Below are 24,891 nucleotides of genomic sequence, written 5' to 3' on the forward strand. Positions count from 1 at the left end.
AAGTAAATATCACAATAAAGTATGAATTATTTTTTGGTTTCCCAGCGCATACAAGTTATGTTTACACTATACTGTAGCCTATTAAGTATTCAATATCATTATGACTAAAAAAACAATGTAAATACCTTAATTAAAAAATACTTTATGGTTAAAAAATGCTAACCATCATCTGACAATGTAGGGTTGCCACAAACCTTTGATTTGTAAAAAACGCATATCTGTGAGGTGCAATAAAGTGTAAGAAAATGATGTATACCTGTAAATTGACTCTCTGAAAAGTGTTCCAAAAATGTCTGAATTGCCATCTATTTACATAGCTGCGGAAAAGTTCAATGTACCTGCATTAGATGAAAAGTTGAACTACACAGTTTCTAGGGTTCCTTTTTTGAGTTCTAACATCCAATGATTCTAAATCAACTCCTTCAAAAGTTAGGAAGTAGGGCTTCCCTGGTGGCGCAGTGGTTGAGAATCTGCCTGCCAATGCAGGGCACACGGGTTCGAGCCCTGGTCTGGGAAGATCCCACATGCCGCGGAGCAACTAGGCCCGTGAGCCACAATTACTGAGCCTGCGCGTCTGGAGCCTGTGCTCCGCAACAAGAGAGGCCGCGATAGTGAGAGGCCCGCGCACCGTGATGAAGAGTGGCCCCCACTTGCCACAACTAGAGAAAGCCCTCGCACAGAAACGAAGACCCAACACAGCCATAAATAAATAAATAAATAGATTTAAAAAAAAAAAAAAAAAAAAAAAAAGTTAGGAAGTAAACAACAGGCATGACCGCCCCCTCACCTCATCCAATCAGCTCATTCTCCCTTCACTCCATCGATAAATTCCCAGCTTGCTTGGAAACAAAAGCCTCTAACTGGTATGAAAAAACCTAAATCAGTCTGTGCCCTCAGTCACACAAGGGAGACAGAAAATAAAATAGAAAGAAAAGACGGACAGCAAGAGGAGGAGTTATAATTAATTTGCTCACAACATGAGTTGGTGGCTTCCTCTGGTGTGTCTTTGAATCTCTTACTGAGATCTTTTGAAGTCCATGGTGAGGGGGAATGGCATTATTCTAACTCAGAGCAAGTGAGTATTTCAGTCCTCAGTTCCACACTGGGGACTGTTTCTTCTCCAGCTCTGGTCTTTTTTCTTTTTTTAAATTTATTTTATTTATTTATTTTTGGCTCCATTGGGTCTTCGTTGCTGCACGCGGGCTTTCTCTAGTTGCAGCGAGCGGGGGCTACTCTTTGTTGCAGTGCACAGGTGTCTCATTGCAGTGGCTTCTCTTGTTGCAGAGCAGGGGCTCTAGGCACGCGGGCTTCAGCAGTTGTAGTATGCGGGCTCAGTAGTTGTGGCTCGCGGGCTCTAGAGTGCAGGCTCAGTAGTTGTGGCGCACAGGCTTAGTTGCTCTGCAGCACGTGGGATCTTCCCAGACCAGGGCTCGAACCCGTGTTCCCTGTGTTGGCAGATGGATTCTTAACCACTGCACCACCAGGGAAGCCCCTCCAGCTCTGGTCTTTATCGATTTGTATTTGTCTAAAATTCCTTGCCCTTGAGTCCTCCCTGATCCAAATGAGGAACCAAACACAATTTCCCTGTGGAAGGAGCCACTGGCCTGCCCTTGAACCCTTTTCTGGGCCTTTCTCTTTTGTGTTCTCCAACCTTTGTGGGCCTCTAGCATTTTCTTAACCCCATTTCTCACTCATGACAGGCAGGGTCTGCAAGCCTTAAAAACTCTCTCCTTCCTAAGTCCTTTGCCTTTCTCTGCTTGCCTTCTGTCCACTTGGCTCCATTTGAAAATGAGCTGCCTAATTAACTTCTCAGGCCTTTTTGGTTGATTAAAATCATCCATGTCCTGGAAGAGGCCACTGCATTTCTCACCACTGTGGTGTCAGAGAGACCATACTTGTCCTTCATAGTGGAGAATCCACCTCAGCCTTTCATGAGGTGCTCATTCTGAGCCCTGTGGCCCTAGAATCAAACCATCTCTCCCAAGTTTAACAACATGCTGGAAAAGCTCCTTGAAATCAGGAATGAGGGGCCAGTAGGGGGTCAACTGTCAGAAATACTTGAGCTCTGGGCCAAGCGCTGCCATTTACTTGCTGTGTCACCTTGAGCAATCCACATCATCTTTCTGAGCCTCCTTCCTCCTCTGTTAGGGAAAAATGTTATCGCAAGACCTCTAACCTGCGCCTTATGTTTCTGATGCATCAAACAGATGATGCAAACAGACACTGCAGAAACAAATGCCTTGTGAACCATAAAAGCACTAAACAAATAAAAGGCTTGTTTAATGAGGGTGGCCCTTGGCCACACTAGATGGATGAACTAGCAACAACAATGCATGTTCCAGAGTAACCAAATTCTGCACTGTCACCTAGGTCAGCACGCTACATCTTCACCCACTTCACTGGGTCCTAAGTTCTACTGGGTGTTAAAAGAGACATCTTAAGCCAACATGGCTATGGCCAGACATCACTGTTGGGAACAACTGCAAGGGGCAGGATTAAGGGAAGGATGTAGAATCAAAAGGTGGGAAAAGCCTCGGTTCCAGTTTTGGTGGTATAATTAATTAGGTGTGGGATCCTCTCTGTATCTAGTTCCACTGAATAGGGTTGCTATGAGATACAGTCATGTATGAGAAATAATTTACCAAGTTATAAATACAATGGACAAGATTATTATGAGGGTGTAACTTCATCTATGAAGAACCAGAGATGGCTTTTCCTATGTGCTCAACCAAATCCAAAGCCAGCAGAGGTCAGGCCAATTATTGTACCAATAGGAATTCGAATCAGCATTTTCACTTTTACAGAGAAGAGCTCAATCAAGGGAAAAGTCCTGATTTCAACCTCTAGTGTCAAGAATAAGTTCATTAAAAGCACAAAATACACGCTGTGTGGTTACTTCCCTGCAGATGTTATTGGCTTGTCAAGGAAAGGGACTAACCTTCCCTGAGCGCCTACTCAGTGCTGGGCTCTATGCTTCGGGGAACCATATAACTTATCACCCAAACCTGAACACTTCTGAGAGTAAGAGGAAACATACTACATAACAATTATGCAAGGACGAGAAACTGTACTGAGACTGTCCCCGGCAAACCAGAATGCATTTTCCCCCCATCTCTGCAAAGCTCATAACAAAGTTTTGAAGAACTCCAAGGACAACAGGATCACTAATCCGCACTAGAATTTTCCCATATGGCATAACATTATTATTCCACTCCAATGATATATCTGTGTTTATCTTTCAGCTCTAATTTTAGCACAGCAGGAAAGCCCATCCATTGCTATCAGGAAAGTTTCCTCCTTAATTTGTGTGCGGTGCTCTGAGCTGGCGATGGTACCACGGGACTGCCAATGGGGCCCTAAACCGTCCGCCTCCTGGGCAGCTCTGAACCGAGTGGCACAGTGGAAGTGCTCCAGCAGCTGATGCAAGTGCTGCCCTGATCCCTCTCCTACAGGATGCTCAGGTCCACAAGGGAATGAGCGCAAATCCCCCTCCAAAGAGAAAGCCTCCATCAGGGCTTGGTAAAAGCATGTTTCCTGCTGGTCCCTCCACTGACTGCCAAGAGCAAGTTTTTACACCACTAACTGAAATTCAAGTTAAAGATGCATATCTTTGCAGCTTAACTTCATGACCAAGGTCATTATTAAGGCCCTAACAGATGTTTTAGTCTAAGACTTGCTCCTTCATCATGACTGGTCACCGTGCTCTGGGCAGTAGGGTAGGCATATTATAAGCTGGATGTGTGGAACAGAGGAAAAAACACTGAAAAAGAGGACGTAACTCTGGCTTTGCCACTCCTTGACCAAATTCTTAACATCCCTGGACTTCTATATATTTCCTTCTTTCTCCAAGGGAGCAATCTTACTCAGTGTTATCTTATGGCATTACCATGAAAATTAAATATAATAATGTGTCTGAAAGCTCTTCGAAAAAATTAAGAGCTTTACAAATATATTGGCAGTGAAAATCTGCAGGTGAGAGAACAACCACACGGAACAATAGAAGCTCCAGCTGTGAATTCTGTTAATTGCAATTTGAACTTCTGTACCCTATTCTCTCAATGCAATTAAGACCTAACAAAAGCTTGCTCAGGAAGTAAGGATGTGGTTGGGTGGGTGGATGGAGTGAAACTAAAAGAGAGGACCATTTTCTAGACATAAACGATTGGAGAAGTGCATATTTGAGCATATTATTTGGATTTGAACCATAATTCAAATCCAAATAAAAGGCTTTAGACATACCATTATCATGACATTTAGAGTTCATATTTTCTACCATCTAACTGGCTAACTTTTAGGCCATATGTCCAAGTTGTTTCCTCTATTCATAAATATCTGTCTGAATTGAGTTTGGGTTAGATGCATAAAGTAATCTTTAAGACCAAGGCCATAATTCCTGGAGCTACGGGCAGTCCCAGAAAAGAGCCCAAATGGGGACCTGGTCTGCCAAAAGGCAGAGAGAGGACCCAGGTGCCAGGGCTCTTCCTCCACCTTATCTTCGCATTGGGCTGAACTTGCTGTTCCTGAATTTTCACAAATGCCTTATGCATACGTGGTGGATTTAACAGATAGTTTTCTTCGTACCTATGGATGGTACATAGTAGTAAAAATATCTGAGTTTCTCTCAGCAAGTGGACACATGAATGTTACTGTAGTAGATAAATTCCTAATTTAGCCACCAACATCTCCTCCCATAATTGTTTGTACATGTCGCCCTGCACACCTATAAGTGGAGTCTATTCCTCCTCCCTGTCTGGGTTGGCCTTGGGAGCTGCTCTGACCAACAGGAAGTGGTAGAAATGATGCTCATTCTGGGACTCTGGAGCCCGGATCTTAAGAGAACTGGCAACTGCTGCTTACTCCCTCAGAAGCCAGCCTCTATATAAGAAGTCTGGCTGCCTTGAGACCACCATGCTGTGAGGAAGCCCGAGCCAGATACAGCGATCACACGGAGGAACGCGAGGTGTGAGACATGTGAGGAAAGCCTTCTTGGACCTTCCGGCCCAGCCCAACTCAGTCAGCAGCTGAGAGCAGCCAATGAGTGATCCCATATGATGCCACATAGAGCAGAAGCATCACCCAGCCAAGTGCTGCCCAAATTACACAACTATGAGAAATGATAAGTCACTGTTGTGTTAAGACACCAAGTTTTGGGGTGGTTTGTTATACAGCAGTAAATAACAGAAACAGCAGTGTCTCTTCATTCTACCACAGAAAAGAACACTCAGAAATCCTGACACAAATGACATCATCAGCCATGTAGACAGAGAATTGCAAACCCTTCTGTGCAGCAAATGACTGAAGTCTTGTATTCAGCAGCAGTCTTGGGAAGTTCAATGTCTTTCATGTGCTCTACTTCCCACTTCACTTGATAAACACTCTTTGGAAGCATCTACCACCTTCATGTAGGGGCTACACCTAATGGGATGCCAGGAAAGCTCTGCTGGTGTAGACTTGGAGGCCTAAGTTCCAGCTCTCACTTCTGACTTAGTCCATACTTTGGGCAAGGCATTCAGTCTCTTCTGCCTGATTCCCATCTGTAACATGGAGATAAATAATAACATCTGTTCTACTTACTTTACAGACTTCTTGTAGTAACCAAATGAGGTAGAGTATGTTAAATGAGCTTTGAAAGGTATGATGCAAATTTTCTACCAGCGGTCATTTCGTAGCTTTATCTTTTCAAATTGAAATATTTAAAAAGATATATGTGTATCTCAAAAAAACCCTGCAATTTGAGGGTTTCACCACCAGGTGGCAATGACATATAAACAGAACCCCCACCACCACCCCGGCCACAATCCCAAAAGTAGATTAAATAAAAAATGAAAAATGAGTTTCCTATTCCCAAGAATATATAGAAGTATACTTGCCTGCAGTGACTGTACTGATATATCTCCTAGTCAATAACTGTTATCAGAGTAACTCTAAATTCTACACCTGGGCATCCCAACCATCTTCCACCCTCAACAGCTCATGGAGTTCCCTAGAGCAGGTGCCAAGTCACCCACAGGAAGAAGTGAGTTCTTAGCAGAGGATGGACTCAGCCATCTCTGCTCATCCATTTGGTCAGACCCAGGAACCATACTTAATGTGATGGATTTAAAACATGTTCAAAAGTTATCTGACACTCCCTTCAAAAGGTAGAGCATAATTCCCCTTCCCCTTGGGTGTAGGCTGGACCTAGTGACTTACTTCTAATGAATAGGAAGAAAATGGGAATGACACTATGCAATTTCAGTCTAAGTCATAAAAGGCAATGCAGCTTCCTGGCTGCTCTCTCTTGGATCACTTGCTCTGGGGTAGGCAGGTGCGATGTTGTGTGGACCTCTCCAGAGAGGAACTGAGGCCGCTAGCCAACAGCCATGAGTGAACTTGGAAGCAGACCCTCCCACCCAAGGTAAGTCTTCAGATGTCTGTAACCCCAGCCAACATCTTGACTTCAACCTCATGAGAGACCCTAATCTAGAACCACCCAGCCACACCGCTTCCAAATTCCTGACCCATAGCAACTGTAAGATAATAAATGTTTGCTGTTTTAGGCTTTCAAATTGTGGAATCATTTGTTGCACAGCAATAGATAATTAATACATCTTGTTTCCTCACTTTTTAAGTAAAAGCACTAGTGTATTTTGGTACAACAAGAGAACCCAGAATGAATATGCAAACTATGACCCTTATTGGTCACAGAGTGAAAAATAAATGCATCAAGCATTCCTACTGGGCCAGTATAAGGCTAAAGGCCCCACGAGCAGTATAAAGGCGGACATGTTTGGATAATGAATTGACTCAGAGCCAACGGGAATTCAGCCACCTCAATCAAGCATCCAGTTACACAACAGCTATTGTATGATGGTAGGCAAAATGGAAAGCAAGAGGGTGGTAGAAAAGAAGTTCGGTAATCGGTTTATGTTCCTGCCTTGAAGGTTTACTTAAACATCTGACTAGCACAATCAATGTCATTAGAGAATAAAACAATTTGTATTCTAGTTCTGGTCCATTGAGCAGGGTCAGCAGTAAACAACATGAAAGAGAGAGAGAGAGAGAAGGCAGAGCCCCCTCAAATGACCCAAGAACAGCCTTCCAAGATGGTACCCACCGCATGGCGAGCTTCATTCAGAGACAAACAGCAGATGGAATCAGGATAAAAGCAGCTCTGTTTTAACTAGCCAAAGGTGGAGGAAAGTTCCCTTGGACATTTGGCAAACCTTTCTAGCAACCCTCTAGCAGGAGAATCTCAGTCAGACATGTCACTAGCAAAATGCCTGGGACAGTCGTCACGGAGGCATTCAGGTTGTGTCTCTGGACAGCGTCCAGCAACGAGGGCAAACATCAACAGAGGGTCATGCCCATTCCTTTCAGCTCTTACTCACTCTTGCAATCTGAGTTGGGCTGCCAGCAACTCATTCTGCAATCGACTCTCACACCCACCGCGTTGGTTTGAAGCAGCAAATCCACCTTGGTGTCTGTGACCTATAAATCTTGATGCCATTACCTCAGAGCACAGACTGCTCACTGACGCTGGTCATCAGTCTATTCAGTGTGACCCCTGCCTCTCCCAGCAGCAGCCCACTCAAGGCTTCTGAGGGAGCCCCTAACTCAGCCGATGGTGAAACCCCACAGCCTGCAGGAGGAAGGGGCACGACGGGAGAGACGGAGCCTCCAACACCCCCGGGAGGCTCTCTGGGTCCTGATGAGACCTGTCGGAATAGATTTCCTCAAGAGCCACTTGTTGGAGATGGATCGATTACGCTGTGATGAAGAGCCCTATGAGAGGAAACCACAAATCAAATTTTCATTACCAGATGAAGTGCGAAGGACCGACCACAAGTGGAATCCATCCGTGTTGATTCTTTTTAAGATGGGTCAGGGACAGATGAGAACTTCCTCTCCCCAACCCCTTTTGCACTTGTCTCTACCCAAGGGCTAGCTCACTGCAGCCCTCTTCATGGTTTTCTACACGCACAACTCATTCACAACTGCGGTGGGCATGGACTGGTCTTATCTGTTTTGGAAATCCCTTTCTCTCCATAATGCCCAGCACTCAAGCCACCTTGGGGTACTAGGAATTTAGGAGACTGCTCTGGGTAAGCCCTCAAATGGAAGGGCGGGGAGGTGGGGGAAGGCGGCTGCCAGCAGGGGGCTGGACTATGCCGGGATTTGTAACCTGTGCTCAAGGTAAAAGCAGGAGAGGGAAGTGTGACTCCCAGTTACAACCAAAAAGGAAAAACTCAGAGCTCCACAAAAGACACACAACACGCAGAGAGACCATCCCTCCCCGACCTCACCCAGGCTAAATGGTTTGAAACGCCCAATCCCTTCCACACAGGCCCCTCATGCAGTTGCACTTCTGAGGCTCACCTGTTCCAAGGTTGCCCTTGATGTTCACTTGAACTTAATTTTCCTTGAAACACAGCATCTTTACGGGGAGCCACAAGACTCATTGCCTGGTTCCACTCCCAAAGCACACACAGCAGACGCTCAAAAAGCCAGTTAATGCGCCCACTGGAAATGGCTTTGAAAAGTTTGAAATACTGAGCAGAGGCAGAGGGTGATCAAGGACAAGGTGATGGAAAGGTCATGTCCCCTGTGGCCTCATCACCTCCCAGGGGGACTCCCATGATAGTCTCCCGTGCCTCCTGCAGGTACATGTTCCCTCCAGCCCGTTTTCCAAACTGCAGGCAAATCTGATCGTGTCACTCACCTACTTAAAACCCTTCAATGACCTCCCTGGGTTTTGGATCAGCCCAGGCTCCTCCATGTGGAGGACAGGCCCCTGGGATCCGGGGTCTGCATGCCTGTCCAGACTAAGCTCTCTCTCCCCATCAGTCACCCTAAACCACGTGTGACTCCCCGTGCCAGGCTCACTCATCTTCACTCATGCTGCCCCTGGAACACAGCCCCACCTTCTTCACCTGCCGAACCCCTAGTCATCCCCCGAGATCCCACCCCAGAATCACCTACTCCTGGAAGCCAGCTCTGAGCCACACTCCTCCTGCCCACGTATGTCCCATGGAAGCCCGGGCACTCCCTCTACAGAGCACAAAGGGGTCCCTTTAGTGATGCATCACCTACTCCCCCAGACTAGCTGCTTAGTGAGTAGCCGCATCTTCCTCTTCCTTATAGCAACAAAGCTTGCACGACACCTAGCATGTAGCAGGTGTTTCATAATTTAAACAATCAATTAATCTATCAATCTTAGAGTCGGAGGTTGTTTCAATTCTTGATCTTGTGACCATCAGGTAAATTTGCAGCAATCAAGTAATATCCTTTTACTAAACAACACAGGTGCCATCTGTGTCCTTCCTTCTAGAGCAGTGGTGTTCAAGGGATAGTCCCCAGACCAGCCAGGTTAGTACTGCCCAGAAGGTATTAGACATGCAAAGTTCTTGGGTCCCACCCCAGTCCTACCGAATCAGAAAATCTGGGGGCTGCCCCAGAGATATGTAGTTTAACATGACTCCAGGGGGTTCTGATCCACTCAAGTTTCAGAACCAGTGCCCTAGAGTCTTCAAAGACCAACAGGAGCAGTTCAGATTTTGCCCAGTAAGCAGCTGTGGTAGCCTGGCAGTTTTCCCCTTTCCAGGGTGGTGGAGCCTCTCCAAGGCGGAAAGCAGCTGCATTCACTGGGGCCAGATGCGGAAATACTTCCCCTCCTTGAACCACTTGGACTAATCAAGAATCACCTAGGGAACAAAGGAAAGGAGGCAACTCTTTGCTCTATGCTCCAGGGAGCTCTCCCAAACCCCAGGCAGGGGGCGGGCCCTCACAGATGCTTGCTGCACGGGACAGAGTTCACCTCAGGCTAAATGCAGGGCTGGAGCACCGAGATCTCACAGGAGCAAGTTTCTGGTTATTTTTCTTCCAAACACAACGTTAGACACATCAGGAGTATGACAGGCAGATCTGCCACGCCCATCACAAGCAGATATAATGGAACAGAGCAGTTAGGAAGATCTTGGCTGTCACTTTCAGCTGAAAGTTTCACTGGTAGCCACAACAAAGGCTATGGTTGTGAGCTGAATTTATTAGGTTTTGACACCCCCTCCATCCCCAAATCACTGCATAACATATTCAAGCCTAGGGAAACGCCCAAAGAACCAGGAATGTACAATTTTTTAGTACTGACTCTTCTTGTAAGTTCTTCTACCTAGTTTTCATTCCATAGTTAATCATTTTTCTGGAGAACCTACTATGCACAAGGTAGCCCGGTCTCGCTCACTAACCCAGTGGATCACAACCTTGGCTGCATATTAGAATCACACGGGGGGCTTTGAAAAGATTCTGATGCCTAGACCAGACCCCAGACCAATTAAACCAGAATGTCTGGAGTGGGACTCAGGCATCAGCATTTTTAAAACTCCAATTTGGGGAACCATGGTTTTAAATAGTATTGAAATAGTATTGAGGTGGGGACTACCCCACCTCAAACCACGTAAATCAGAGTCTCTAAGGCTGGAGGCTGGGCATGTATGCATATGCATGTGTATATTATGCATGTGAGTATATGCACATGCATAATACACACATGCATTTGTATACACATACGTGCTTATGCTTATATACACATGCATACTTATGTATATATACATATACATACATACACATATGCACATATATACACATACTTGCACACCTACATATACAGTCTAGGTGATTCTAATACAGTCAAGGTTGAGAACCACTCCATAGACCATTGGTTCCCAAATTTGTCTGCACTCTAGAATTATCTTTTAAACTATTCCAAACCTCAGGCCACATCCCAAACCAACTGGAGCACAAGCTCGCTCAGGGATGGTGGCCTGGACACAGACAGCAGTGTTTTTTGAAGGTCCCTAGATGATTCCAACATGCAGACAAGTTTGGAAAGCGCAGCACAGACCCCAAGCTCCAGAAGAACTGGGCCGGGCTTCTGCTATTTTTACTGTAACTCTCCTACAGCACCTACCTTAAATATTTGTTGAACTGAATTAAATTTTTAAAAGATGTACCTTTTACAGCTATGCCTATTGGAGCTACTGCCTTCTAGGATGGTAGGAATCCAACAGGGAGTGGCACAAAAAGGACATATTTCAGAAAAATGGCATTCTGCCTCCTCATTAGTGAATACGATGCTCAGGGCTCCCCCAGTCCTTACACTTTTGGTACTGTCTCCCTCTTTGGAATTTCTCCTTCTGTTTCTCCTTTGCGTAGTGTCAGACAAAAAAAAGTCTTTCCAGCTCCCTTCTCGGCATGTTGGAACACTGGGAATGGCTTTTGAGCGCTCAGGTGCCCAGGGGTGAATTTAGGAATTGGAGGGCTCATCGCTCCTTGCTGACAGGTGGCTTACTCACCAGGCCAGACATGGCTCCCGTTTTAAAAAGCCAACAGGTAAGATAGAAAACACTATTAATTCCTCATTTCACAGCTTTGATACTCTGCGCCTAGATTTGCCCAACAAGTGAGGGCGACTTGACTCTATCGGACGCTCATGGTTAGGATACTTGTCATCTAAAAGATTCCTACTGTCAATCATTTTGTGGAAATGCTGACGTTTATATAGCAAATTTGCTTTAAAAGGAGGTAAATCTGCAAAATGGTTCATTAAAACTTGGAAAAAAATCAGCTCAATACCTCCTCTTCTTTTTGAAGTTACCTCTTCACGGTTGCTGTTTTAATTGAGTGTGACCTATCTTTTGCCAGCATTGACCATTCATCTAAATGCCTGCTGACCAACAGAATGATTGTCTGTAATGATTGTTGCAGCAGGAGGAGGGCTGGGCTGGAAGAGATCCGGGCTCTGAGTATCAAGTCACCTCTCATTCCCTGTGTGATCTTGAGCAAGTGATATGATCTTCAGCCTCCTCATTTCTAAAACAAGAGAATAAATACACGCAAAGATAGTTTTCTTCCAGCTCAGACATTATGTGGTTTGAATTCTCTTGTGGACAATGATATTAGTCTTGTGGAAATGGCTACGTTTATTACTTTGTTTTCCTAGAAATGATTATTTGGGAGAAAGTACCTTGAGTATCCAATTCCATAAAACAAAGATTAAGGAACTAATATATGCACCATAATGGACTAGACACAGTAAGGCTACAGAAAGAAGAGAGACAGCCTATGGTGATAAAAATTAATGAGGAAAACAGTTATACATCTAACCATGATTTAAGACAGAATGATAGATGCTACAGCATGAATCCAGTGAGGAGGCAGCTTGGAGTATTTTTTTTAATGTCCAAAATAAATGGTAAAGTTCATTCTATCAGGGTTCAAGGAACACCCAACTTGGCTTCTAGTTCTGAACTTAATTTTTCCCCTTATTTACTTATTAAATTAAAATATGTGCTTATTTTAAAAATGAAATAGTATGGAAAGGTATAAAATAAAAAATCCTTTCCCTCGCCTCAATACCCAGTTACTTCTTACTTTACCACTACTCACAATGTCTTATGTGTCCTTCCAGAAACAAAGCTTATGGTTACCCCGTAATCATAACTGTATGTGTATATGTTCCTGTATCTCCCCCCAGTGTCTATAGCTATACACCTCCTTTTCTAGGTATCCATTACTGGAGAGGAAAGATCTTATTTCAAATAATCTCAGTTTAAGGCAATATAGTTTTAGATTACTGAAATCTGACATTGCTTCTAGTGGTGATAATTAAATAATAATGTTCTTATTATTTCTTACCAATAGGAAAGGTGGAACAGAAGACAAGAAGGTTATTTAATACATTATGGAAGCCAAATCCTCAATTCAGGAGTGCAAAGCAAAAACACTGTATTGTTTGTTGGTGAAATAAAAAGAAAAGTCAGCTGTTAAATATAGATAAATCTATAGATAAATCTTTGGTTCTGGGGATCTGCTTCTGAATATATTGAAGAGAGAAGCCAAAGGATTTTTTTTAACCTCCTCTTGTTCCATAAATGTATTTCAGGTTCACTTTCAAAGACTGCTCATAAAAAGGGGGTTTACAGGATTAACAAACTCACTGAATAACTCTTGAAGAATGAAAGCATGCACAAAAATTTAGAAATGAGACATCAAGTTTGTAACTAAAATACTTTCATAAACTAAGAGCATTTTCCTATTGGACTCATATTCCCTATCATCCTTCATCTAGAGACCTAACAAAATTAATAAGGACCTGAGCCTTTTGTCTTTAGTCTCCATTCAGCTCAAGAAAATGGTAAGGTATAGGAAAATGACAGTTATTCAGGTCACGACATGCCCAGAACTATTTACCAGACGTATTCTCACTCACAATGTAAAAAAAACTGTCTCTCTCCTTACTCTGTATATCCTAAAGTTCTCCCTGTCATTTTGATGGCCCATATTTCACTGGCTTTATTACACAGCAGATGGGTGGGTTGTTATAGTAATTGATCAAGACATTTTTCATTGTCTCTCCTCGGATCTGGAAAGCTCAGTCACTGTAGTTACTCCATTGTTATATAGTTCTCACCTCCTCTTCTAAGTGGTTTACTGCAATCACCTTCCTTATCTTCCTCCTACAAATAAAATCATTTCAGATTTCTGAATTTCTCTCTCCCTTTTATTTCTGTTGAAAGAGCTACCATACTTTACAGTTGCGAGTCTTTTAAAGAGTTCTGACTATTTGGTAAAAAGTGCCATTGCCACCACATCCTGAACGCAATGCCCTGGTCTCTATGACAAATACAGAAATTGCTCAGCTAACCTTGTCTGAACTCCCTGTGGTTCTCACACATGTTAGTGAAATCACAGCATATTATCTCTTATTAGCAGACAAAATGGTCTCACAATGGCTGGGAAAAACCTCAAATTCAAATCAATGGAAAATTTGATGATAGAAATATAGAAAATGGCCTTGATGTCAAAATAATTATGCCTCTTTAGAAAAATCAGCTGAAGAGCCTAACTTACGGATAAATTGAGGAATTTGGCTTGTACCTAAAGTGAATCACACTGGAGGAATTAATTTACTTCCTTTCAGGCTGAAGAGTTTTCAGACATCATGGTTCATAAATTCTTATGGCTGGTGGGGCTTTCTAGTAATTCTGCCTCCAAAAATAATCATGGAAAGGTACATTTTCTGGGAGAATAGAAAATTTGCTTCTTCAAAATTAAGTCATTAATCATTTCTTCCAAAGGTATCAGTCACAAACTAGAACCACCTGGGAGTGGAATGACAGATTTGTTCCTTTAAGGACAATTATTAAAACCTAATTGGAGGATTTCCATTTCTAGCAATAGATGGACTAAGTTATATGTAGTCTTTCCTATGTGTGAAATATTGTAAAATTAAATAAAAATAAAAATAAGATGGAGAAATCATCATGGAATACATAAAAGGTATGAGGTGGTCTCCAAAAAGTTGGTGGGGATATCCCTCCCAAACAAGCCCTTTCTAGAGAGAGAGATCCTTGCTACCATACCTTCCTTCACTTTACCCAGTGGCTACACTCCTGAAGGGTGACAGTGGATCTGCAGTTCCCTGGGCAGATAGCAATTTTCTGAGAGGACAGCTCTGAGGTTTCCAGGGAGAAAATAAAAATAAGAGCCCCAAATAAAAATAAGGGCCCCCCACCACCAAAAAAAAATCCAATGGAGGCTCTGGTAAGGTGGGAGGGAGGGCTTCCCGCCATTCTGTGCCCCTTTGCCCAACCTTTTCAAACTCAACACTCAACCTTTTTCTCATTGTAAATTTCTCTGGCTTCATGAAAGCTGGTGGGAAAACATCTATGAGAATTGGAACAAGGCAGGGGGAAAATACATTTGGCTGCTGATTTTGAGAACACATAGGTAAGCATATGTCTTTGAAAAGCCAGAAAGGAATCTTCTTTTGAAAAATAAGATTTAAGAAGAGTCCCCTGGAAAGGCCACCCTGAGGCTTGTGGACACAATAGTTTAGTCTCCACAAGGAATAGCCTCGGCCACGGGTGAGAAATTCAGCTCTCCCAGTGGAAATGTCGGGGGCCCACAATGAATGGAAGAAATCTTACCTAGCTAAAATATGGTCTACTTTTTTTTACTTCTCAACGGTTGCTGGAATAAAGAGCATCTTGCTCCCTCATCAGGTTCCTTGGTCCTAAATCCCCATCTTTCTGCAGGACAGCACAGATGAGAAGGAAGAGACCAGATGGAGACGGATGATGGATGGGTCTCCAGATACCACTCCTGCAACTGCTCTCTCTGCTACGTCACCCGCCTTATTAGGAAAAACCTGAGGAATTAGTCTCTTTTATATAGGGAAATATATCTATATTTAGCTATGTCCAGTTTGTAGAAATGTATTCATCCCAACTTCCACTTTCCGGCTGCAACCCGGATGACATATGAGGAGTGGAGGGAGAAAGTTCTCTAGTCATGAGCTGGCAAAGAGCTGCTGGTATTTCACGCTCTTCTGTCGGGCTCTAAGATAGATCAGATTCACTACTGCCTCCTTCCGGCAGTGATAAATTGCATAATTAGAACCAACTTTCCCAGCAAACACAACAAAGAAACCCAGATGAAATATTTTTAAAACTTCTTCCTAAAAGCACCAAAGAGCTTATGAGGGAGGGGGATTCAGGCTTAAGATCTGGGAGAAGATCCCTAGATGTGGCCCTAGGTCTTAGGAGCCACGCTTACCCAGTTGGGGGGAATCTGTCAACCAGGAAGAGAAAGTTGGGAAGCTGAGTAGCACTTTGCACAGCCTGACGGGGTCAGGGACCCAAGGCATCCCTAAGGTTAAAGCCTGGTAAGCCACTTCACACCTGTGGTTGGGACCTCAAAGAGCTAGGCCCTGTTTTTAGTAAGAGAAAACAAAAAATAAACTAGTCTGGCTTCCTGTCATCTGGATGGGCTAGAAAATCTCAAGTGCTCAAATTGATGTGGGATTGCTGGTATCCAAAAGGCCCGCAGAGGCTATTTAAGAGGCTCTCTAGAACTCTTGTCATGTTTATCATCCTTCAAAGCCTTAAATTATTTCATTTCATCAACCTTCAGTATTGCTAATTGTATTATGCACTATTTTTTTTAGGTACGAGCCAATTAAAAGAAAAAAATGCTACCAACTATAAGTGTACGTCTCGATCAATTGTAAACCACGTCTGAATTTCAGAGATTAAAATGTGAAAAAATGTATTTCTTAATTGATGAGACATGGCATTCATACAAATTTTTTTTCAAAACAATATCTAACACACATTCAAAGACAACAAGGCACACGAGGACATATGATGACATAAATATGAACCAACATGAGAATCTGGACAAACAACAAACAGAAGAAACAGACACATCCCAGATGGAAAAATTATCAGACACAGAATGTAAGACAACTATAGTTGCTATGCTTATGGAGATAGAAGTTGGGCTTAAAAATTTCAGAACAAGGAACCAGGACTATATAAAGTAACATTAAAGATTTGAAAAAGAGCTAAAAATTCTAGAACTGAAATTCAGTAACTGAAATTAAGAAAGAAACAGATGGATTTAACTGCAGATTACATACAGTTGAAGAGACATGGTGGGACTTAGAAGATAGGTCAGAAAAACGACCAGATGTAGCTAGGAGATATAAAAAGGATGGAAAAACAGAAGAGAGGCTAAGAGATATAAAAGTTAGCAATAAGTTCAAGGTAGCAAAATTACCTTATACCCCAAAGTTCTCCCAGCAACAGGCAATAGAGTTCAGAGGAAGTTGCTAATTTTCCTAAGCCCAGCTCCCTCGAAGACCAACTACACAACTGAGGCAGGTCACTTTAGCAAAGATCCAGAGGTAGTACGACAGTGGTTAAAAGTTGCAATATTGTGATTTATAAGAAATATGTATTTGGCCATTCAGATGAACAAAATATGTTTCTCATATATATGGTCTTCACATCACAGCTCCCAAAACCCTTGGAATTTCCTAAGCGATAAGTGCAATGGCAATATCTTTTGTTATAATATTTGGTCTCTCGTCCTCAGTTCCTGAAATTGCTCTAGAGCCGAAAAGGTGAAATGGGTGTCTTGGTATCCATAACAAGCCCCACTCCACCACACCTGGGTTTATATTAATGAAGTGGCTTTTGGAAAGTACACAGGGATGGGGGTTGGTTGCCAGGGGAACCAACCATGGAAAGAGGGATGGAACTTTCAGTCCCACCCCCTGATTTCCAGGTTGGGGCAAGGAGCTGGAGGTTGAATCAATTGCCAATGGCCAATGATTTGATCAATCATGCCTTTGTAAGGAAGCCTCCATAAAAATCCAAAAGAAGGGGTTCAGAGGGCTTCCAGGTTGGAGAAAAAGAACGCTTCCACATGCCACCGTGCTGGGCCCCAAACTCCACGAGGACAGAACCTCCTTTGTTCGGGTCCTCGCCCTGGGTATCTCTACATCTGACTATTGATTTGTATCCTTTAATATCCTTTGTCATAAACCAGCAATCTAGTGAGTAAATGGGTTTTCCTGAGTCTGTGACCACTCCAGCAAATTAATTGAACCCAAGGAGGGAGTTATGATTTATAGCCAGTTGGACAGAAGCACAGGTGACAACCCAGCTTGCGACTGGAACTGGAGGGCAGCCCTGTGGTTCTGAGCCCTTAACCTGTGGGATCTGACGCTATCTCAGGTACAGAGTGTCAGAATTGGGTTGAATCATAGGACACCCAGCTGGTGTCACAGAGAATTGCTCGGATGTGTGGGGAAAACGCCACATACACTGGAACTGGTGATCAGAACCTTTTTAAAAGTATATGTGACCATGGTTATTTTACCTTTCTGTGCTTCACTCTCCTCATATAGTAAAACAGTACCCACTTCACAAGGTAAGGATTGAGAATTAATGCCTGGGAAGCACTGAATAAGTACTCACTGTATGCTGCCTGGTACCAAGGGGACGGAGCTCCCCGTCCACCCGAGCTCGCTTCAGGAACGGAACAGGCAGCTCCATCACTGCGACAAAGAGAGCTCAGCCTGAAACACAGCCCTTGAAGTATTGGAATTGTGGAACAGTAGGGTTAGATGGAACTCTTCATAAAATATCCATGTGGGGGAGGGAGGGTAAATAGATAATTAACAAAAAATACAAACAGGGTAACAATCCGACAGAGACATGTTTAGCCATGTTGGTAACCAAAATGAAAACAACCATGACATATTTTCCATCTTAAATAAATAATTAAAAAAATAAAAGACCCTATGTTGTCAATGATGTGGTGAAATCATTTCCAGTTCTAGAAAGCAATTTATTAACATGGTGTTTTCCACACTTGGTAGAGTAATTTCACTATCTGGGAATGTTTACTAAGAAAACAATCCGAATTGTAGAAGAGTATAGGCACAAAACTATGCACTGCAATGACACAGTAGTCAGAAATTGGGAGCAAATAATGTCCACTAGTAACAAAATATTGTGATAAGTTAACAGGCTTCCAAAGTACTGAATTATGTAGTCATTAAAAATTATGTTTACAAAGAGTTTGTAATAACATGGAAATTGTTTGTTATAATATTAGCTGAAAAAAGCAAGATAAAAAGTTAAAATTATATGTACAGTATGATCTGAATTGTGTTTTAAAATGAGCTGAGAAAAAAACACTAAAAATAAGCATAGCACAATATGATCAGATCAATCACAGGTAGAATGATTATTTTCATTCATCTTGCTACTTTCAATAATGAATCTGTATTACTTTCCCAAATAGGGAAAGAAATGTTTCATTCTAACTATTTACTGTAAAAACAATATAAAAGAACATTAAAGGAAGTTAAAATAATTTTTTCAAAATTTTTATTGAGATATAACTGACATATTACATTATATTAGTTTCAGGTATAAAACAATGATTCTATATTTGTATGTATATCGCAAAATGATCACCACAGTAAGTCATCGCCACACATAGTTACAATTTTCTTCTTGTGATGAGAACTTTTAAGATCTACTCTCTTAGCAACTTTCAAATATACAATACAGTATTGGTAACTATAGTCACCGTGCTGTACATAGAAAGTTTTATAAAATAATCTCATGCCACTAATCTAACTGTCCCAGTTTTCCCTCAGTGCTACCTGTATGCACACACACCTTGGGCATAGATGTAATCAGTCTGAATCAATGATTAGTTATATCAGGATTAGATGACCTGGAAAGGAGACAAGTTATCAAACTCTTTTTCCTCCTGGTTCTTCCTCCACCAATATTCACCTGGAAAGATGGAAAGGTACCCCGGTGGCATGAGTATCAAAGGGAACAGGACAAACTCCAGACTCCTAGCCCAGCCTCAGCACTGACCTCTGTGCAAACCACCTAACTTCTCTCAGCCTCAGTTTCCCCATTTACACAATGGGGCAAGGAGAGCTGGTCACTGATTCCCAAGATCCCTTGCAGGTCTAAGCTCTGTGATGACGTGTAGATTTGATCCCAAATCTCCAAATTGATCTCGACGCTTGAAAAGTTTTATAAAAATCAAATCACTCTAAAGACAAATGGAAAACTACTAATTTTTTAAAGAATCCCTCCTACAGCAAATTTTCCAATAGAGAGTCTTTATTTTTGTTAAATCTAGACAATGGCATATTGGCTGATCAGTTTCACGCACAGCAGGCACATTTAGATACTAATCATAGCACCTTCTCTTCCTCCTTGAAAATAGGTCCGTTTAGACTAAGGAAAAAGATTGTGAATGAATGAAAAGTCTGAAATATAGAGGCCTTTTGTTTGGTTGTTTTATTATTTTAAGTCTTTGAGTACTTGAGTTAGTTGCCCACCCTGCCCGCAAAAGGTATTTCCTATCTGGCCTGTTTCAATGAAAGGAAAAGTCTCACCCCACGCTTGAGTATTCCAAAATAGAAGTTTGAATCAATGAAATCTGTACACTTTTCCAATACCATTACAGTGACTTGAAAAAGAGTTTCACTCGCTTTTGGAAGCAATAACTTGGGCACTAGGCCAACATCACTCTTACAAGGTTCATTAAGTTACTTCCATCCACTAGAAGAACTCAAGGATCCTGCTGCTAAACTTGAACTAACCATGCCCCTTGTTCCATCCTGCGAAGAAGGTGATGATGCTGGCGCTATGAAAGTTCTACTTCTGAAGGCGGATATTAACAGAAGTACCAGCTACCCTGTATTTAACGATTCTATTTTGATCCCTGCGCTCTACTGAAGTCAAGTCTTTGAGAAGCTTCTCTCAGCTCTTGCCAGTCATGGGTAGAAGAAAGCCTCCACTTTCCCGTTCCTGAAGCCACAGCTGTGCTGTCACTCCTCAAAACGATGCCCAGAGGCAGCTTCACCTGAAGCAAGTGAAACTGAAACCTCAGAACCCCTCCCAACGCTGGGGAGGGGCTCTAGCAACCACACGTTCACCTGGTTATTTTGTCTTTTTCTTAAAGAGGACTCCTCAGAACCGGATCCTCGCCTACTTCCCTCCCCCACTGCTGCCCAGTGGGCTGGGCATGACCCTGTGGGTAATCCTGGTTGCCAATGGTGGTCCTACTACCTGCATTCCTAGTATATAAATCAAACACATGCTAGGGGATGAATTTGAGAGGTTTGGTTTTTTTGGGGGGGGGGGGCGTGGGAGGGTTGTGGTGGTGATTGTTGTTTTGTCTCCAAAGATTGATTTATTGTGATGACCAGATTAGGATATGTGTCCTGACAAAGGATGTTTATTCTGATTTATGAAATTATTCATACGGAAATTCCACAATGTATAGTACACACTTACCAAGTCACCTGTCTTGCCAACCAAGTTACATTAAAGAAGCCCTCTCCCAGAAAAGTGGGAATGGTTACACAGCACGATATAGAACAACCAGAACCCCTCAGAACAGCTGTTCACAATCAGGGGTGACTCTGCTCCCCAGGGGACATCTGGCAATAACTGGGGGCACTTCTCATTGTCACAACTTGGGGAGGGGGTGTGGGGTGCTACTGGCATCTAGTGGGTAGAGGCCAGGGCTGCTGCTAAACATTCTACAATGCACAGGTCAGCTCCCCACGACGAAGAATTATCCAGCCCACAACACCAAGAGTGCCCAGGTTGAGAATCCCAGCCTTAAAATAATGGCACCTGTAGGGAAGGAAGCAAGGATTCTGTCTAGAAAATGATTAATGTTTAAAGAACAGAGCGAGTGAAGGCCAGGTTGACAGGGAGGTCAGGCAGAGCTGCTCTCTGACCTCAACCACCATGCTACGGTAAGAAGCAATGAAGGCTCCAGACTTTTATGGACTGTGGCACTGCAGAGACCCTTGTCAAGAGGGCCTACGTGAGGAGGTGGTAGCATAATTTCAGGAGCACCAGGAAAGGCGCTTCGCCTACCCAGGTACCTCCAATACCCACTTGTCTATGCCTGAAATCTTCTCACGGTGGACAAAGCCTTCCCTTCCATAATGAGGCTTAAAGTGCAAGGACCCCTGGAAGAGAGAACAGTGACCTACATTCATATTCAATAGAAAGTGACTGATGACATATTGGTTTTGCCCCTCGTTTTTATACAGTGAAAGGCTTTGGGCAGCTGAAAGTGGTGGAAAGGAAGAGAGGCCAGGCCCTGACGAGGTAGGGAAAGGGGGAAGGAATGGGCAATCCAGGGTTCTGGAATAAATGTCACCTACTCTACAGACTATGTAGGATCCTGTAGACAGGGAAGGATGCAGGGGAAAAAACCAAAGTCACATTCTTGGCCTTGAAGAAGATTACAATACAGTTCAGCTCAGGTGAAAAAACTCTAGGAATGTTTCAAAGAATGGTAGGGATGCAGTGCTATCCCTGCAGCTGGAACAGGAGACAAGGGTCCTCACCAGCTGTGGGAATCACAGTGAACCCCAGACTGTGCTGGGTGAAGCCCCTACCTGACACCTAGCAAAGTCGTGGACACAGAGTTAAATACTCGGGCAGTGCTTCTTTGTTGAATGAATGGAAACTCTTCCAGATGAATAGCTATCAAATTCCTAAAGTGCTCTAAAGATGGTTTGTTTTCCATCACACTTTCGCTTACAACCTTTTCCTCAATTTGGGAGGGAGGTCTTTGTTCGTCTTCTTTTCCTATCTGAATCCTGTTCCATCTTGCAAGGCCACTTTATGTTTTCTCTGTACATTCCTGATTTTGGCCTTTTTTCCCTCCCTCTTCTTATACGTACAGGGCCTCCAAGTCATTCATCTAGTGCTTACCATATTTCCTAGGTATCTTTCATAATGGGGCTACTTCCAGAAAAGACTTGAGGGGAGCTTTCAGGTTCATAACAAAAAAATAACACAGTGCAGTATTTAAAAGAAAAAAAATTTTAAGGGAGATCAGAAATAAATTGGGAAGAAAAAGATCGTTGTACCAAGAAGCTAGGATAAAGCACTTACTAGGAATTGATGGAGGCCAAGTTAAAAAGATAACCATACTAGACATAGAGCAAGTTCTCGCCGTCTGATGAAAGGAAAGGCACAATTCCATGAGGACAGAATTTTGTTTTCGACATTCAATTCTGGGAGGAATTTGCTCCTGGCTTTTCATGTACGCTGCCCAAGCAGTCAGTTTACGGGTTTATCTGAAGAACTACTAGACTACAATCCTACCAACTAGACTACATTTCCTTGATAACAGCCTATATATAACAACTATTTGTCAAGAGGCTGAGGACCCATGGTTTTCTTGCCAATCTGGATATTCCAGCATGTCTCAGGATCCCAGGAGTATCAGAGTAATAGTCATCTAATCTCTTAGTAGGTAGGACCCTCAGACCATTTGATTTTGCCCGTAGGTCCCCAGACACCACAATGATGGGATTTTAAAGCCACTCTCAACCCAGTCACCAGTTTGGAGCTAGCGGCTGGCAGGTCCATGCGGGCCCTATCTTCATGTCCCCAACCCCCCGCCCTCCTGGTTTAATTGATTGTCTTTTGTCTGTCTTTCTGTTCCTACCACAGACTCTCCACCCTTTGAGTGTCAAGGCTTTGCCTCATTAACCTTTGATTCCCTGCAATAACTAGCCCTAGCATGGTGCTTTGCACAAAGAAACTGCTTCCCTTTTTTTTTTTTCAATGTGAGGAAACCGAATTGGAAAGAGGTCCCAGAGTAGCCTTTTCATTATTCTGCCCTGCTCCCCTGTGAGAAACCCTCAAGCTGTAGTGTAGAAGACCAGCTCTTCCTAAACCACACAACAAGCTGTCTGGAAAGGTTAAAATGCAGGTTACTAAAGGAATTGAAGGGTTCGAAGACATATTCTGGCTTCCTTGCCTCCATATCCCCTCCCTCAAAAGATACACTGGGCAAACCTTCAGAAAAAAAGCGGGGAAAAAAACCCAGCTTGTACTCAGTAGATGCTCAGTAAATATCTATTAAAATAAGGTCAGAGCACAGGTACTTCGAACACTGTAAGTACTCAATAAAAATCCTCTAAACTGAAAAGTTTGTAACACATCTGTTTTGCACAGGGTAGGTGCTCCATAAATATCTTTTAAATTAAGATAATCGTAGGGTTGCTGCCTTGCACATAGTAGGCCCCTATAAATGGCTATTAAATTGAATAGAAGCAGACACTCACTCCTTAGAGAACCTGGGCAGAGGTGACATTAATCAAGTCCCAGGCACAGATCCATGAATGGAAATGCGCGTCTCGAGGTAGCGTTTTCGAGAGTGCTGGAGAGGCGCGTGACGGCGCGCGGCCGCGGCGGACACCCCGCTCTTTAGCAAGCAGCGGACCCACTGCCAGATCCCGAGCATTGATTAGCGATCGGAATATCTTCCCCACCCAGGGGCGGGAAACAGCCGCCGCCTCCAGTTGTCACTTTGGGGTTGCACCTGGAGCTTCCGCCAGGGTCCCCTTCCCGGGGCATCCGCCCGCCCCGGCTTCTCCCCGGATTCCGGAGAGTTACAGGCAGAACAAAAGCAAAAAAGCCAGCCGGGCTTCCGATTGCTTTTCTGATGGAGAGCAGCCGGGGAAGAGGCTGGGGGAGCCCGCCCGGGACCGCGCTGTGATGTCAAACCCGATTCTCCGCCCGTAGCCGCCCGCTCTCCCCGCAGATTGGGGTTTGAGGTTACCCAGCGGGAAAAGCGGCGGAGCTCCCTCCCTCCCCGCTCTCTCGGGCTCCCCGAGCCTCCTCCCTGGGGCCGCGAAGGGGCAGAGTGTGAGCCTCGGTGGGGTGGGGCGTAGGGGGCGCTATATTAACCCTTGAAAAAGACGGGAAGGAGGCTGGAGGGGAGGATGCTAGAGCACTGGGGCAGACCCCATCACCGAGATCCGAATCTGAACTGGCAGTGCGAACAGCCCCTCGGCGCCCCAAAACGCACCAAACTGTCCTTGGGGATGGGGTCCCCTCGCGGCGTCCGGTCCCTGTAGCCTCTTCCCCTACACCTCCCGCCCCGGGGGAGCCCAGCGGTAACATTCACATCCAAATCGCCGATCCAGGGTCTACACAGGCGCGCGCAGTCGGCGGAGCAAGGGGTCACAGAGGGCGGCCGAGTCGATCCCACGGGAGACGTCCCACCTCTCGGAAACTCGCTAGTGTGAAATTTGCTGGGGGTTTTGTTTAGGATTTTTTTTTTTTTTAAGGTGAAATGGGGCTGCAGAGAGAGAGGGGAAGTATCATTTCTTCCTTTCTCTCCAGCTTCTCCGGAGCCCGTGGAACTCCGAGAGGAGCAGGCAGCCGGGAGAAGAAAGAAAGCAAAGGGGGAGCCACTTACCCAAAGCAGAGCCCGAGAGCGCGGCGGCCCGGGAGCGAGCGGCGCCTTTGTCTGCGGTCGCGGCGCCGGCGCGCTCGGCTCGGCCGGTCCCAGCCCCGGCGCGCTGCAAGCTCCGGCGGGCGCCGGGACAGCCCGGCTCGCGGCTCCTGCTCCGGCTCCGGCTGCGGCTCCGGCCCCAACCCGCGCCCGCACCTCCCAGTGCTCGCCGCTGAGGCTCCGCCCCGAGCCGGGCCCCGCCCCCGGCCCGCCGGGCCCCCACCTGCTGCGGCGGCGGGCGCGGGG

The 24,891-nt window shown here is 44.3% G+C and overlaps 1 protein-coding gene across 2 annotated transcripts in view; it reads right to left on the reverse strand.

Moving 5' to 3' along the window:
* The window catches only part of MAPK4 (mitogen-activated protein kinase 4), a 169,547-nt gene extending 144,871 nt beyond the window's left edge, over positions 1-24,676 (reverse strand). The window contains exon 1 of one of the 2 annotated variants that reach the window (XM_028162612.2): positions 24,610-24,676. The gene's annotated coding sequence lies outside the window, so the exon portion shown is untranslated. The remainder of the gene's footprint in view (positions 1-24,609) is intronic. The other variant, XM_057527386.1, reaches the window with a different exon arrangement.
* Between the last annotated feature and the right edge of the window lie 215 nt (positions 24,677-24,891).

Source organism: Balaenoptera acutorostrata, chromosome 13 (genome assembly GCF_949987535.1).
Source record: "Balaenoptera acutorostrata chromosome 13, mBalAcu1.1, whole genome shotgun sequence".
Classification (NCBI taxonomy): domain Eukaryota; kingdom Metazoa; phylum Chordata; class Mammalia; order Artiodactyla; family Balaenopteridae; genus Balaenoptera; species Balaenoptera acutorostrata.